General features: G+C 42.8%; 1 non-coding gene across 1 annotated transcript; it reads left to right on the top strand.

The window, feature by feature from the left end:
* The first annotated feature begins 389 nt into the window (after positions 1-389).
* Trnav-aac (transfer RNA valine (anticodon AAC)) lies at positions 390-462 on the top strand. The gene has a single exon. It is a non-coding gene; the product is annotated as a tRNA-Val (tRNA).
* The last annotated feature ends 11,153 nt before the right edge of the window (positions 463-11,615 follow it).

Here is an 11,615-nt window from a genome sequence, read left to right as displayed (position 1 = left end):
GTGTGGTGGAGGTGAGGAGATGAAAAGGAGACAAGAAGGTGTGGTAGAGGTGAGGAGATGGAAAGGTGACAAGAAGGTGTGGTAGAGGTTAGGAGATGAAAAGGTTACAAGAAGGTGTGGTAGAGGTTAGGAGATGAAAAGGTTACAAGAAGGTGTGGTAGAGGTGAGGAGATGAAAAGGTGACAAGAAGGTGTGGTAGAGGTGAGGAGATGAAAATGTGACAGGAAGGTGTGGTAGAGGTGACTAGATAAAAGGTGTCAAGAAGGTGTGGTAGAGGTGAGGAGATGAAAAGGTGACAAGAAGGTGTGGTAGAGGTGAGGAGGTGAAAAGGTGACAAGAAGGTGAGGAGAAGGAGGAGATGAGGGAAAGAAGGTGTGGTAGAGGTAGAGGTGCTCATGGTGTAGTGGTTATCACATCTGTCTAACACACAGAAGGTCCCAGGTTCGAGACCTGGTGAGCACATCTTATTTACTTCACGAAAATAATTATTATTATGGGGATTCATTAGGTAACAGTGATCGTAAGGAAATTAGATTTAATATTGAATGTGAGGATAGAGTAAGCAGTAACAACACATTAATACCTGACTTCAGGAAGGCAGACTATGAGGGGTTAAGAAAGCAGCTGCAGAAGCTTAGGGGAGTGAGATCAGAAGTAGGTCACGACCCAGGGCAGGGAGGGGCGGTAATATCTGGTGAGGTCACTCGTTAGGTCAGTAGCTTGGAGGGTGAGTATAATAGTCTGGTCAGGGAGATTAAATTAGGACAGAAACAATTTATACCTCACAGGGAAGTCAGGTCAACAGGTAACTAAACTACCCGCGATGGATGACAGACAGGCTAAAAACTGAAATAGGAAGGAAAATAGGACTATATGTTAGAATTAAAAGGGGGGAAACTCACCTAAGAGATAGTTACAACGATTTAGCTGGAGCAGTAAAGAAAAACCTACGCGTGGTAAAACGTAATTATGAGATTAGAATTGCCAGGGAAGCAAAGACCAATCCAAAGGGCTTCTTTCAGCTATATAAGACCAAGGTTAGGGATAAGATAGGGCCGCTTAAGTCAGGAGAATCACTGATTGACAGTGATGAGGAGATGAGCGAGGCGTTAAATAGATATTTCTTAACTGAATTTACCAAGGAAAGATTAGATGATATACCTCAGGGAGAACAGATCTATAGTTGAGAAGAGGTAGAAGAATTAACCGACATCAACATAAGTAGGGAGCTCGTGATTAGACAGATAGATAGACTTAAAGTCACTAAGGCGCCAGGGCCAGATGAACTTTTCCCCAGGGTAATAAAGGAATGTGAAACTGAAATAAGTGGGCAGTTAACAGAAGTATTTAGGAAGTCACTAGACACAGGGGTGGTGCCTGTTTCATGGAGGCAGGCACACGTTATTCCAATATTTAAGAAGGGAGACAAATCTTCTTTGGAGAACTATAGGCCGATTAGTTTGACGTCAGTTATAGGTAAAATGATTTGAGTCAATAATAACTGATAGTATTAGGGACCATATAGACAGACACAGTTTAATTCACGACTCACAGCATGGGTTTACTAAAGGAAAGTCGTGCCTCACTAATCTTATATCCTTCTACAATAGAGTATACGAGGCAGCTGACAATGATGAGAGCTATGATGTGGTTTATCCTGATTTTAGTAAGGCCTTCGATAAGGTACCTCACCAGAGACTGTTAAATAAAGTCAGGGCCCATGGGATAAGAGGGAAGGTATTTGATTGGATTAAGGCGTGGATTAGCGACAGGAAACAGAGGGTTACCATTAACGGTAAAAAATCCGTATGAGGTAATGTTACCAGTGGGGTTCCTCAAGGTTCAGTTTTAGGCCCGCTTCTATTCATTATCTACATCAGTGACATAGACAATGGGATAACTAGTGACATAGGTACATTTGTAGATGACACCAAAATAGGACGCACTATTAGGGCAGGGGAGGATGCTAGAGCACTGCAGGAGGATCTCAACAAACTGTCAGCTTGGTCAGAGAAATGGCAGATGAATTTTAACATCACCAAGTGTAGCGTACTTAGTGTAGGAACACGCAACCCATTACACGGGTATAGTTTAGACTCCACAGCGATTGGCAGGTCTAAGTGTGAAAGGGATTTGGGAGTGTTAGTGAACTCTGACCTAAAACTAAGGAAGCAATGTATTAGTGCGAGGACTAGGGCTAACAGGGTATTAGGCTTTATTAACAGGATGGTAACCAACAGGAGTGCAGAGGTCATCCTCAGACTCTATTTAGCGTTAGTTAGGCAACACTTAGATTATGCTGTCCAGTTTTGGTGCCCACACTACAGAATGGACATCAACTTGCTAGAATCAGTTCAGAGGAGGATGACCAAGATGATTCAGGGGCTGAGGAACCTCCCATATCAAAATAGGCTGAAATATCTAAACTTACATTCATTAGAGAGACGAAGAGTGCGGGGAGATCTGATAGAAGTATTCAAATGGGTCGAGGGTTACAACAAAGGCGATATAAGTAAAGTACTGAGATTTAGCCAGCAGGATATTACTCGCAGTAATGGATTTAAATAAGAAAAGTATAGATTTAGGAGAGATATAGGCAAGCATTGGTTTAGTAATAGGGTGGTGGGGGAATGGAATAGCTCAGCAATCACATAGTTAGTGCAGGGACGATAGCTTGTTTTAAGAGTAGACTGGATAGCTACATGGACGAGGACGACAGGTGGCAGTGAGGTGTGGGTGCAGTAAGGTGACGGGGTGCTGGATGAGTGCCTGGGTACCGCCGGTATAACGAGGATCAAGCCTCTACCTGTAACCCCTGTAACGACACCTCACCCACCGTGAGTAGTGGGGGGGATTCTGGAGCTGCCCTGTGTAGGCAACCCGGCCTCATGCAGTTTCCTATGTTCTTATGTTCTTATGTTCTTATGTGAGGATATGAAAAGGTGACAAGAAGGTGTGGTAGAGGTGAGGAGATGAAAAGGTGACAAGAAGGTGTGGTAGAGGTGAGGAGATGAAAAGGTGACAAGAAGGTGTGGTAGAGGTGAGGAGATGAAAAGGAGACAAGAAGGTGTAGTAGAGGTGAGGAGATGAAAATGAGACAAGAAGGTGTGGTAGAGGTGAGGAGATAAAAAGGTGACAAGAAGGTGTGGAGGAGGAGGAGATGAAAAGGTGACAAGAAGGTGTAGAGGTGAGGAGATGAAAAGTTTACAAGAAGGTGTGGTAGAGGTGAGGAGATGAAAAGGAGACAAGAAGGTGTGGAGAAGGAGATGAGGAGGAAGGTGTGGTGGAGGTGAGGAGATGAAAAGGAGACAAGAAGGTGTGGTAGAGGTGAGGAAATGAAAAGGTGACAAGAAGATGAAGATAGAGACAAGGAAAGGACTCTGAGTAGTAGTCTGCCATCATAAGAACATAAGAACATAAGAACGTAGGAGTCTGCAAGAGGCCGGTAGGCCTGTACGAGGCAGCTCCTTTGAATCTAAGCTCCCGTGTATCTAACCCCACCTAATATCGCTGTCCATGAATTTATCTAATCTATTTTTTAATGTGACAATTGTATTGGCACTCACCAAATGACTGCTAAGCCTATTCCACTCATCCACCACCCTGTTTGTAAACCAATTTTTGCCTATGTCCCTGTTGAATCTGAATTTATCCAGTTTAAACCCATTACTTCGTCTCCTACCCGGTTCTCTTACCAACAAAACCTTATGAATGTCTCCCTTATTATTGCCCTTCATCCATTTATAAACCTCGATCATGTCTCCACGCACCCTTCGCCTTTCTAGAGAATGCAAGTTTAACTGTTTGAGTCTTTCCTCGTATGGCAAGTTTCTCAACCCCTGAATCATCTTAGTCATCCTCCTCTGCACTGATTCTAACATTTTGATATCCATTCTATAGTAAGGTGACCAGAACTGAACCGCATAGTCAAGATGAGGTCTAACTCCAACATGTGTGTGTGCCACCTGCCTTGATATCTCTCCCCCATAACCTTGATATCTTGATGAAGGCGCTCGCCATGCTCATCGCTCACGTCTCCAAGAGTAGCAGGAAATCATCGAGATGGCTCTAGAGGAAATGAACCTTTATGCTCATGCTGCAGCCTAAAAGATGAGAGCTATCAAGCAATGTCTCCACCAACCCTTGTAGTTTGCTGCCTTTTTGCTCCCTAAAAATCCCTTCACAACAGCCACCAATAAGTCCCAAGCTCTTTTTCCTACGTCAGTCATCGAGCTCGAGAAGTTTTGGCACTTCATTAACTTTCTCATTTGTGTCCCATCAAAAACACCAGCCTTTATTTTATCATAACTTAGGCCAGGAAATGGTGTATACATATGAATTTGAAACAGTCACCCTCCACATTAAGACCTTCGACAAAGTGCTTCATTAGTCCTAGTTTAATATGAAGGGCTGGGAAGATGATTTTCTCTCTCTCAACAAGGGGTTGGTGCATGATATTCTTCTTCCCAACAGTCAAACTTTCTTTTTTTAACTGGCCAGAGTTTCTGTTCCCAAAGTTTGTCTTTCGCTCGGCTGTCCCTTAAACACAGGAAACACGGATATTTTGTATGCCCTCCTTGTTGGCCGAGTAAAAAGTTGACCATTTTCAGATCCACATATGACCCATTTGTGTTAATCAAACTTGAGTAAGTCTAATACAGTTTTAATGTGTTCAGGATTATCTTTTAAATGCACAGAGTGACCAGTAGGAGTAATACATATTTTAAACTCTTTTTTGAACTATCCATAATGAGTCTCCATTCATGAGGATCATACTGTAGACTCGTGTAGAGCAACCATCGCTTTTAACAGATACAATATATTTATATATTTGCGTGTGTCTAGATAGATAAATAACTGTCTAAATACATACATAAAATAAATATCAACATATATGATTGCCATACGAGGGAAGACTCAAACAGTTAAACTTGCATTCTCTAGAAAGGCGAAGGGTGTGTGGAGACATGATCGAGGTTTATAATGGATGAAGGGTTTAATAAGGAGAGATCATAAGGTTTTGTTGGTAAGAGAAGTAACGGGTTTAACACGATAAAACTGGATAAATTCAGATTCAACATAGGGGGATAGGCAAAAATTGGTTTACTAACAGGGTGGTGGATGAGTGGAATAGGCTGCAGTGGTGGTGAGTAGTGCCAATACAATTGTCACATTCAAAAAATAGACTAGATAAATTCATGGACAGCGATATTAGGTGGGGTTAGATACACGGGAGCTTAGGGCTCAAAGGAGCTGCCCTGTACAGGCCTACCACTGGCCTCTTGTAGACTCCTGCGTTCTTATGTTCTTATGTTCTTATGTGATATCTCTTATAGCTATGGCTGGGGCCAATATGGACCAGCCCATAGATAAAAAAAACGACGTGATAGAAAAAAACTATTGTCTTTTTTTAACTAAGTGACACCAAATTACCCAAGAACAGGTCTCAAACTTAGGTCACTAGAAAAAAGTTAAAATTTGTAGGCCAGTGAATTATTAGACACGCATCGCGCCCGCGCGTCCAAACACACACACACACACACACACACACACACACACACTTACGCGCGCGCGCACGCGCACACGCACCAATCACCAATTCATCATACCTTTGAATGCATCCTCACCCTACTCCTTCCCTTCCACGTCGTATTTCTTCCCATTTCTTCTTCTCTTTTCTCTGTTTCTCACTCACCTTACTCCCCATCCTCTCTCTACTCCTTCCTTCCACCTGTGTTTCTTCCATTTCTTCTCTTGTCTCTGTTTCTCATTCACCTTACTCCCCATCCTCTCTCTCACATTATCCACCTCCCGTTCATCTCCAGTTTTCCTTTCCTTCCTCGCTTCCACCAAAGTTCGCTCCTGTTTCTACTTCTCGTTCTTCCTTCTCTGTTCGTTCCCTTTCTATCTTCCTGCTCCTTCTCCTCCTCCTTCTCTTCTTCATACGCTTCATACTCTTTTTCCCTCCCTCTCACATTTTCTACCTCCCGTTCATCTCCATTATTCCTTCCCATTCTCGTTTCTTAATCTCCTTCTCTCCCTCCTAAATTCCCTCCGTTTTCTACTGCTTGTTCTTCCTCCTTCCTTTCTTCAATCCCTTTCTACCTTCCTCTCCTTCCTTTCTCCTCCCAGTTCCTCCTTCCTCCTCTTTTCCCATTCTTCCTGCCTTCATCCCAGACACTCTTTCAGCCTAATGATAACTCAGCCCTCCTTCCCTGTTCCAACTTTGCAGCCCAGTAATTACTCTTAGGCTCCGTCCTTTGCCCTCTTATGATTCTATGTCCGGGCCGTGGTTAGGTATGTGTAGTTAAGGCATATCAAGACCTGACACACACGAAACAGTACTCAGATTTGGTTTAACTACTTTTCTACTACTACTACTGCTACTACTACTACTACTACTACTACTACTACTATCAATACTGGAGAGAGAGAGAGAGAGAGAGAGAGAGAGAGAGAGAGAGAGAGAGAGAGAGAGAGAGAGAGAGAGAGAGAGAGAGAGAGAGAGAGAGAGAGCGAGAGAGAGAGAGAGAGAGAGAGAGAGAGAGAGAGAGAGAGAGAGAGAGAGAGAATGCAAAACAAGCAAAAAACAAGAAGGAAGAGACAAATGGATTCTGCCCCGGAAACCATTCCATTTCTCAGGATGATCTGTCACGCCCTTCGGCCTTCGTCCTGCCATCCCGGATCCGACAAACTCCGTGATCGGCGCCTTTACGGTATTTTCGATTAACTTTATATTCCCGTCTGGTGGTTTTAAGAGGCAAGTCTTGCTCCAAACCATCACAGAACATCCAGAAAAGTATTTAAACACACAAAAAAACAGGAAAGAAGATGACTTGCTCGGCTCATGCTGCCTCCCGGAGTTCATTTGTGATGGTCTTTAGGACAGCCTTGGGCCACTCATGATGACTCCTTTATTCGAACAGGAAATCAATATACACATAAAGCTGGAGCTTTTAAAACAAGGTAATATATCGAGCGGCTCCCTACCAATGTGTTTGAAGCAAACCATAATCAGCAGTGTGTTGTTCTTGTCACGACCTATGGGCCTGAGACACAGAGGATAGACTTTCACGGCTTTTGGAATGGAAACTGCGAAGTGCCCAGAGAGGAATGGAGAGATTATTTCCAGGAGTCACTGTATCAGATCAAGAAGGAACTGCAAATGTATGAGAGAAAAGAGATAATTAGAAGACATAATAATGCCACTTAAAAATCCAATTGTCAAGACATATATAGGAATGAGGACTTCAGATTGATTAAAAGAGTGACGGAGAGAATTTAAATTAAATTAAATTAAATTAAATTAAATTAATGCTTATAAAAGCACTGAAGAGAAGGGCTTTCAGCAGATGGCGTGGTGATACAGAGAAGAATGAGGGACGCGTAGTAGAGGCTGTGAATTAGCGGCACAAGACAAGAACGAGTGGAAACGTTTGTGTGAGGCCGAGGACTTCTGCAGGGGAACGTTACAGGCTGATAGTGATGATGATTGAGAGAGAGAGAGAGAGAGAGAGAGAGAGAGAGAGAGAGAGAGAGAGAGAGAGAGAGAGAGAGAGAGAGAGAGAGAGAGAGAGAGAGAGAGAGAGAGAGAGAGAGAGAGAGAGAGAGAGAGAGAGAGAGAGAGAGAGAGAGAGAGAGAGAGATATGCTGTCCTTTATTGATTATATCAGTGGTCAACACACTTTTTGCTGACTCAGGTTTTGTGGTTGTTTTTTTTTAGCTAATTTTGAGGTGCTGATGTTAAATATGGCATCCATTTTTTGCTAACACATCAGGTTTTCATTCTGTAGCACATCCCTATTTTATGATGTACTGTATGAATAATTTACTTTGTCAGGAGAGTTTACTATGGCTCTTCGTCTCATCAGCTATCCTCCTCATACTGAAAGTCTTCTACCTGCTTTACTTTTGCTTTTTACTCTTTTTTTTTCTTTTCTGTTATACATAGTGACAAAGTTTCTTCCTTACTTTATTTTCTTTTTTTCTTAGCCAGAGACGAGTCAAGTGATTCTACGTTATATTCATACTAGTTCATCTTTCAAGCTATGTGTAAATGCAAGTATTTTCTTAAGTCTATATCTCCTGACCTTTTTCTTCTTTTCCTCCTATTATGAATTCCTCTACTTATCTCACTTTTCTATTTATTTGTCTTTATATTTCCTTGCGGTTACTGTCTCTATCTTCCTATACATTCACCCGTTAAATATTTATATTCCTTTCCCGTAACCGACATGTATATCTAATGAAGCCGCACCATAGGAAGCCTGACGTGTTCCGTTCTAGCTTGTGTCTGTTCAAACACTTCTTGTTTTTTGCAGTGTCCTTTTCCTTCTCTTTCATCATCCTTTCTTCCGTGTCTTTCCTCTGTCGACTCCCTTCCTCTATAGGTGCCCATTGCCGGCCTTTTCTTTTACACCAGTTTAAAATTACTCAATCTTTTTCCATGTCATTTCAACTGTTTCCAAAGGCTGCTGCTGAACCGTGATAGGCTGCAGATTTTGTAAATTATCTGCTGTTCGGCGCCCAGTAACGCTATAGTGCAGCACCAATAACCTCAAGCTGACCTTTTCGATCGTACGGGGGTCGGAGACACATGCCGATCACAGTCACGGGAGATGAGTGGAGGCCAGCAAGGAGACTAAACCCGCTAACAGTGTGGAGAACAAATGTGGAGATGAAGGCAGCGTGGGGAGGCGGCTTTACCTGATGGACCTTCCCGGGAGCCTACCAGACGGATGGGGGTAACGGGAAGGGGAAGGAGGGGAGGGGAGGGGAGGGGGAAATGGGAGCTACTAGGTGTAACTTGTAAGTACTTAGGGGCAGCGTTACCACCTAATGAGGTTAAGATAAGGGTCTGATCGCCTACTTAACAGTGTATTATAAACGACCCAAGAGCACGTTTTAAGGTGTGAAGGAGGAGGAGGAGGAGGAGGAGGAGGAGGCTATTGCTAGATTAAGAGATGGAAGATGTGGAGGAGAGGAGAGAAAAGGCCCCCAAAAAGATAAAATAGAGAGAGGATTAGAAAAACGTAAAAGACGTCATGGAATAATCAGGGAAGAAAACAAGAGGAATAAGGATATAAAAGAGGAGGAGGAGGAGGAGGGGAAAGGGTGGAAGTAAGATCAGGAGGAAAATGAATAAAAATGAATTCAAGAAGAAAAGCAAAGGAGAAAAATGAAGAAAGACGAAACAGGAAAAAAAAATATGAAAAAAGATAAAGAAAACGAAATGAGAGGAAGTTGAAAATGAGAAGACTAAAAAAAACAAGAACCGAAAAAGAAGAACCAATGGAAAAAAAATGAAATAAAAAATCAAGAAAACAAACAAAACGTAGAAAAGAAACAAAGAAAACCATGACCTGAAAACGAAAGAACCGAAGGAAAAGACAAGAAAAGACGAAAAGAAACAGAACACGAAGACCAGAGGTAAGGCAAGTCGAGGTCACAATTTGAGACGAAGAAGTAGTGGGCAAAACCTTTCCCTCAAGAGCATTACGTCTGTCTGTCAGGCCCCGCCACGCCCCTGACCAGCGCCGAGGGGAAGCAGCACAACAGCCTGGCTCCCCACGCCCTTGTCACGCCCACACACACACACACACACTTAACTTTCTTCTTCATCCCTTCTTTATTCCCTCGTATTCTTGTTCTTGTCCTTCCCTTGCCTTACCAACTCATTCCCTCCTTCATTTCCTCCTGTTCTTTTTTCCATCTCTTGTCCCCTTATTTTCCTCATCCTATTTTCCTTAAAACCCATCCATGGTCTTCCTTTTATTTTCTTCCTTTCATCTATAGGTCTGGATTAGACTGAGCCGAAGAAAGGAAAAAGCGAGAGAAAGGGAAGGAAGTAAGGAAGGAGGGAAGGAAGGAAGGAATTAAGGAAAGAATGAAGGGTAGAATTACGTTTTTAGTGGACATCATAATAAAAAGTGAAACATGAGTGAAGTGAATGAAAGGAGCGGCTGAAGAAAGCAAGAATGAAAGAAGGCAGTGATGGGGGGAAAGGTTGAATGGAGAGATGGATTGAAAGGAAGGACGAAAGTAGAAAGTGAATGAAGGAGGAGAAAGTTGGGATGCAAAGGACAGATGATCTGAGAGGAAGAACGAAAGAAGGAAGTGAAAGTTGGAAAGTTTAGTGGGCGCAACATCTGTGGTCATATGCCGGAGAGAGACAGAAGGGGAAGGAATTATAGGAGAAGGGAACAGACCCCAGGAGACGGGACACAACCCCCGATTAATACCTGGTACCCATTCACTGCTGGGTGGACAGGGTGTAGGGTATCGGAAAAGCCGACAAAATTTTCCATTCCGCCTGGGAATCGAACCTGGCTCTCGGTTGTGAGCAGAGTGTGATAATCACTGCACTACGAAGCCCCCTCTTAAGGAGAAAGAGAAGAAAAAGGAAGAGAGGGGAGGAGAAAAGGGAAGAAGACAAAACAAGGAGGAACAAGAAATTAAGTAAGAAGCGATAAAGAAGACGACAACGAAAAGAAAAGAGAAAGAAAATAAGGAGATAAAGAGGCTGCCGGAAGATAAATTACGAACTGTTAACGAGGCAAAAGGACGGAACGACTTATAAAGAAGAGAAAGGAGAGAAGACACAAAGGCAAATGGAGGCAGAGGAGGAGAAAGAGAAAGGGAAAGAAAGAAAACAAACAAAATGTGTATAAATAGAGGACACACGGAATGCCAAGACAAGCGGGAAGAAAAAAAATGGACTAAGAGGAAATTAGCCTGAAAAAAAGTATAAATGAACTGAATGAGAGATAGAGGGAAATGATGATGTGGAATGGCCAATGGCATGGAACGAAAGGAGGGACAAAAGGTGAAAGGAGGAAAGGGACGGGATGAAGGAAGCAAGGGAAGACAGTAGAAGAAGGAAATGGTAGAATGACACGGAAAGAAAGAAAAGAAAGCTAGAAAGGACGACAAGAACTCATGGGAAAAACAGGAGGAAGGAAAAAAAGAGGAAAAGAACAATGAAAAATGAGAGGGAAAGGAAAGCATGGATGGACTGAAGGAAAGAGAGAGAGAGAGAGAGAGAGAGAGAGAGAGAGAGAGAGAGAGAGAGAGAGAGAGAGAGAGAGAGAGAGAGAGAGAGAGAGAGAGAAGGGGGGGGGGACAAAAATAAATTATTTAGTGTAGGTCACAGGTTGGAAGGTGGGATGAGAAGGGATGTATTAGAGGAAGCAGGAAGAAAGAGGAAGGAAAGAAAGAGGGAAACAGCGAGGGACTTGAAGGAAAGGAAGAAGGAAAGAAAAAAAAAAGGAAAAGTGAGGACCGAGTTAAAAATGTAAAGGAATGGACAGGGAAAAGGAAGAAGAAAAAACAAAGGAAGAAACAGACGAATGAACGAACAATCAAACGAAGGAAGGAATGAAGAAAAACAAAGCAACAAAGCACACGTGAACAAGGAATAGAGGCAAATTAATGAGGGCAAAAATTAAGCTGGGAGGGAATGGAGGAAGAAAGGAAGAAGGAAAAAAGATAGGAAGGACGAAAAACAGGAAGGGAGCGAGATGATAACATTAGTGCTCATATAAGGGAGGAAGAAGAAGGAAGAAGGAAGGAAGAAGGAAGGAGAGACGCGCTGAGGGCTTAGAGGCAAAGAAGAG

Source organism: Eriocheir sinensis, unplaced genomic scaffold (genome assembly GCF_024679095.1).
Source record: "Eriocheir sinensis breed Jianghai 21 unplaced genomic scaffold, ASM2467909v1 Scaffold575, whole genome shotgun sequence".
NCBI lineage: Eukaryota > Metazoa > Arthropoda > Malacostraca > Decapoda > Varunidae > Eriocheir > Eriocheir sinensis.
Note: the sequence above shows the minus strand (reverse complement) of the source record. Positions and strands in the feature narration are given on the sequence as shown.